This window comes from Elephantulus edwardii, unplaced genomic scaffold, assembly GCF_000299155.1.
Source record: "Elephantulus edwardii isolate Elephantulus edwardi_28Jun2011 unplaced genomic scaffold, EleEdw1.0 scaffold00729, whole genome shotgun sequence".
Lineage (NCBI taxonomy): Eukaryota > Metazoa > Chordata > Mammalia > Macroscelidea > Macroscelididae > Elephantulus > Elephantulus edwardii.
In genome coordinates, this window is record NW_006400479.1 from 40348 (window position 1) to 45246 (window position 4899).

Consider the following 4899-nt stretch of genomic DNA (forward strand, 5'->3'; position numbering starts at 1 on the left):
GGGTAAGACTGAGAAAAACTGGATAAATTATGTATACTGCATTGAAGCCGATGAGGAAGAGAACAGTTTAAAAGTAACGTGTTTTAGGGCATTATGATTATCATGAGTTCGGAATGAGAGTTGCAGAGTGCAGTATACTTGGGGGTGCTGCAGGGGGATTGTATACCAATGAGGGAGTTTTTTCTTTTGCTTTTCAAGGAGAAGAGTGAACTGGGGGTGGGGGTGGGGTGGCGGGGAGAAAAATGCAACAATGAATGAATGAAAATTAAAAAATCTCTGTAAATGTTCACTGAAATTAATAAATAAAGAAGGAAAAAATATCTTGTGTCAAGGATCTCTCAAAAGTGCTAAAGGGTAATAATGTTTTGTGTTGGGTTTTTTTTTGTTTTGCTTGTTTGTTTTAGTGTTTTTTTAAGTATATGTGCTGCAGAAGCAGCACAACAATATGTATTTTTAAAGGCTATCGTGCACCTGATCCAAGCCATAGTAGTTTCAATTACTTCCTATGCATCTGAAAATTGGACAACAAATAAGGATGACAGAATTGATGACTTTGAATTGTGGTGTTGTAAAAAAGTTATTAAAATCCCAAGGACTGACAAACGAATAAGCAAATAAATCTTGGAAGAATTGTACCCAGGGCACTCCATAGAGGCAAAGTTGGTGGAACTTGGTCTCCCATACTTTGGACATGTTATCAGGGAGGGACTAACCCAAGGGGCAAAAATGCATCCTGCTTGGAAAAGTCGAGGGTCAGAGAAAGAGAGGAAGACCTTCAATGAGATGGATCAACACAGTGACTATAACACTGGGCTCTGCATTTCAGAGATCATGAAGATGGTGCAGAATAGGCAAGGTGTAGAGCTGTTCATTGGGTCACCATGGGCCTTACCTGACTCAATAGCATCTAATAAAATACATTTCAGGACTTCTGTTATGAAAGATTAACCCAGAATTTGCACTTATGTTTTCCCCTTTTAGACATGTTGGTAAAAGGAGGGGAAACTAGTATTTGATTGAAAAATAAAATAACTAAATTTCATGGAAAGTTTTATAACTAAAGATAAGGTTTAAGTTAAAAGAGTGGATTAAGATACTTTAAACCTTTGGTTTAGCACTCGTTAATAAAAGTTTTCCTCTCTGTTGATGACCTATTTATTTTGTTCATTATACAGGCTTAAAATAACACACATTTATGTCTTTGGGGTGTTTTTCTCTGCTCTACTGATGTTTTAACAAAGTAGTTTACATTGTGTCCATTCAGTTTTAACAATTTTTATTTATTCTTGTAGGAATACCTTAAAGAAAAATATTGTTTACTGGGTAATTTGTCACACATGAAATTAATATTTGCTATACAAGTATTTTCAAATTACATAAATTCATTAATAGAGTAGAATTCAGCTTATGAAACATTGAAGAAACCAAAGAAATATTTCTTAAGACAATTAGGAGTAAATTCTTATGTTCTGAAGGTATTTATTCAAAGAAGAATAAAAACCATTAAAGAGGATGGTAAGATCCAGCTTGGTTAACAGGATGGAGATTACTCATAGTCCATGTACCAGGCAGGGGTGTGATGAGTTTAGGATATATTATTAAAGCACTCAGGGCAATGCCCTAGGGCTGAGGTAGAGAGTAGTAGATGATCTTGATATCAAACTTACTGGAGCAATGAATTTCAGCATCTGTGATTCTGAGGTGAATATGTTGGCCTCAAGTTTATTTCAGCTTTGAGGTAGCTAGGATACTTAGTAGGAAAAGCATAATAATATATCTGGAGCTTCTGTCTTTAAAAAAATTCATAAGGGCTCTTGGTGCCAACTGGTAGAAGTTTTTCCAGGTTCTTTTCTCCTGTTTAATTTTCCAGGGAAATGGGGATAGGAGGAAAGATCTATGGATTTAAGTTTCATCAAAGGGCCAGTATGTTCACATTTCAGTCATCAGTATTTCCTTTTTAAAAATTTTAATTGTAATTAAAGTTTACAGAAAAATTGAATTTTCATTCACTCATGATTGAGTCATCAGTATTTAAAATGGTCTACTCCTTCTGTAGGGAGGAGCTTTGCTGCCAATATGAAGGCATACATCAGCTGCTCAGTTACTGTTTCTAAAAACCCCCTGGAGGGTGAGCTGTATGTCAGTTATGATTCAAAGGGACATAACAACAATCTGACAAATTAGGTAACCTGTTAAGATTTACTAAGGTAACAGATTAACAGAAGATTTATGGACATAAACTAGGGACTTGGGAAAATTTCTTATGTTTTCTACCTAGAGGTGGAGAGGTTAGGTGAGAGGGTGTTTGATACACAGTTGCAGTTTAAGCTAACAAAACATTTTACTTTGATCTTGTAATGTTTTGATTTAATGGCATCTCTTTGTTTTATTCTGTTGACTAAAGGAAGTCTTCTTTATAAAGTCTTACCTTTGGGTGCCTGTCTTCCGAAAACAACCTCTGAAACCCATTTGGAAACTCCTTCCCAGGCCTCACCTCCAGCCTCCCTGTGACTCTGGTACTAGGATCCTTTCCTATGATTTTTCTTGTATTATAGTCATTTGTCAGCATTGGTGGTTCAGTGGTAGAATTCTCGCCTCCCATGTGAGAGACCCGGGTTCAATTCTCGGCCAGTGCAGTTTTATGCTGTAGCTGAGTTTTCTTTTGGTTTTAAGGTCTTCTTCCTACCATGTCCCTACAGGGAATTCTGGTGGTGTAAGTCTGTAGAGTCTTAGTCCTAGTCAACTGGAAGGCACCTAAAAACAACAAAGGCTGTAAAGCAGCGGCTAACTCAAAAGCGATGTTTCTGTGTTTGAATCCACCAGCTGCTCCACAGGAGACAGAAGGACAATCTCTCCCCACACGATTTACAGCCTTTAAAACCTACTGAAGTCGGTCGTGATTCACAGTACAAAACAATAACAATTGTAGACACTCGGTTAAAGAAATTAATAATTACTATTTTTTATTAAAAAATAATAATAACTCATTCGGGAGAGTGATAATGATGATTTTCTTTTCAAACAGCACTGAGTTCCGAGTTCTCCTAGCCGTACAGTGGAAATCGCCCGCAGCTCACCCTCCAGTGATTTTTCCGACGCTGTGAATCTCATGGGAGGAGCTGGTGTTCTTTCTCCCACCGGGCAGCTGGTAGACTCGAGCCTTCTGTGTTCTCGGTAGCTCCAAGTGGGAGCATCTGACTCCATTCAGGCTCATAATGACCTTCCATAGGGTTTCTGAGATTGCCAGTCTTTACTGGAGTATTTCTCTCGCGAAGCTGCTGGATACGAACCAAGGCAAAAGACAGCCTGTGGTTTATCAGTGCAACTCACCAGGGACTACGCCAAGTTTTGGTTTTGATTATGAATGAGAAGGAATGAAGTAAAAACTCTGTTTTACCTTTTAAAAGGAAAGCCTCGTCCCTGAGTAGGCTCGAACCACCAACCTTTCGGTTAACAGCCGAACGCGCTAACCAATTGCGCCACAGAGACCAGAAGACTGAACAGGGTACAAAATATTCAGAACTTGATATCCACGAGAACGAACCACCACACTTGCCCTACAATTGCACGGGTCCCACAGGCTCCAAAGAGCGGGACTTACTGGGCAGGGAACCCTGTTACTGCTCATCTTCGAAACTTGGGCTTTGGGTGGATCTAGAATGGCCTTTGCTCTCTTTGACTCATGCCTGATCCCGAAGCCAGGGACTCAGGAGACTCCAGGGTGTGGAGCTCCGCGCCATTGGTGCTGCGCCTGCGCTCGCCGCCAGCGCTGCAGCGCCCCCTGCTGGATGGGGATCTGTGGGGCGGGAGCGGGGGAAGTGGGGGAAGGGTGATGAAGGAGAAGAGGGTCCTCCAGGAGTAAGACACAAACTGGGTGCTGGGGAGGAGAGAATGGATTTTATTATGTTGCAGGACATGGAGGGGAAAACCGAGAAGGCTTTAAAGGGAGAAAAAGCCCAGCTCCTGGTTGCTGGTGTTAGCTGTGCTGTCGATTCTGACACGAGGAGAACCTACCCAACAGCTGCGCAGCTGGTGAATTGCTTCTGGAAAGACTTCTGCCAACAAAACCGTATGCAGCAGGTGGACTCTCAAATGTCAGAATTAGTTTTATGGCAACCAATAACAAATAAATTAGTGATACACAGTTTCACAGGACAACATGCAAAAATCACTAGTGCACAGCTCACTGAATTTTGACAAGCTCAGATCAGAGTAATGAAACTTTCAGCAATTTCAGTAAGCCTCTCCCCTTTTTTCTATCTTGGTAATCATTATTCTCAGTCTCTCACCAAAGGTTGTTTTTGTATCCATAAGCATACAAGGAAGGCCTTGTTAATACCACTGTCATTCAAATATATGCACTCACAACCGGAGCCAAAGAGGAGGAAATCAAAGAGTTCTACCAACTTTTGCAGTTGGAAATTGATCGAATATGCCACCAAAACCATTAATAATAACTGGTAACTAGAATGCAAAACTTAGGAACAAGGAAACAGGCTCAATAGTCAGAAAATAAGGACTTAGTGACAGGAATAAGGCTGGAGATAGAAAGAATTTTACACACTCAATGATTTATTCATTGAAAATACCTTTTATAGGTGAGCTTTGGTGTCCTAGTGGCAGGAAACTGCACTGCAATCCCAGAGGTACGTAGTTCAAATCCACCAGATGTTCTGCTGAAGAAGGAGGAACAATCGCCTCCTGTACCAGTCCGATCCAATTTAACAGTACACACATAAAAAGAATAAATACATAAATAAAAATTATCTAAAAAAAGAGAATACCTTTTATAAAAACCACAAATGGTGTGCTCGCTTCAGCAGCCCATATATTAAAGTTGGAACGTTACAGAGAAGATTATCATGGTGTGTAAGGATGACATGCAAATTCATGAAGTGC

At 40.1% G+C, this 4899-nt stretch overlaps 2 non-coding genes across 2 annotated transcripts; one reads left to right on the forward strand and one right to left on the reverse strand.

Moving 5' to 3' along the window:
- Window positions 1-2565: 2565 nt before the first annotated feature.
- Window positions 2566-2636, forward strand: TRNAG-CCC. Its single transcript has one exon. It is a non-coding gene; the product is annotated as a tRNA-Gly (tRNA).
- A 779-nt stretch (window positions 2637-3415) lies between these two features.
- TRNAN-GUU lies at window positions 3416-3489 on the reverse strand. The gene has a single exon. It is a non-coding gene; the product is annotated as a tRNA-Asn (tRNA).
- Window positions 3490-4899: the final 1410 nt, after the last annotated feature.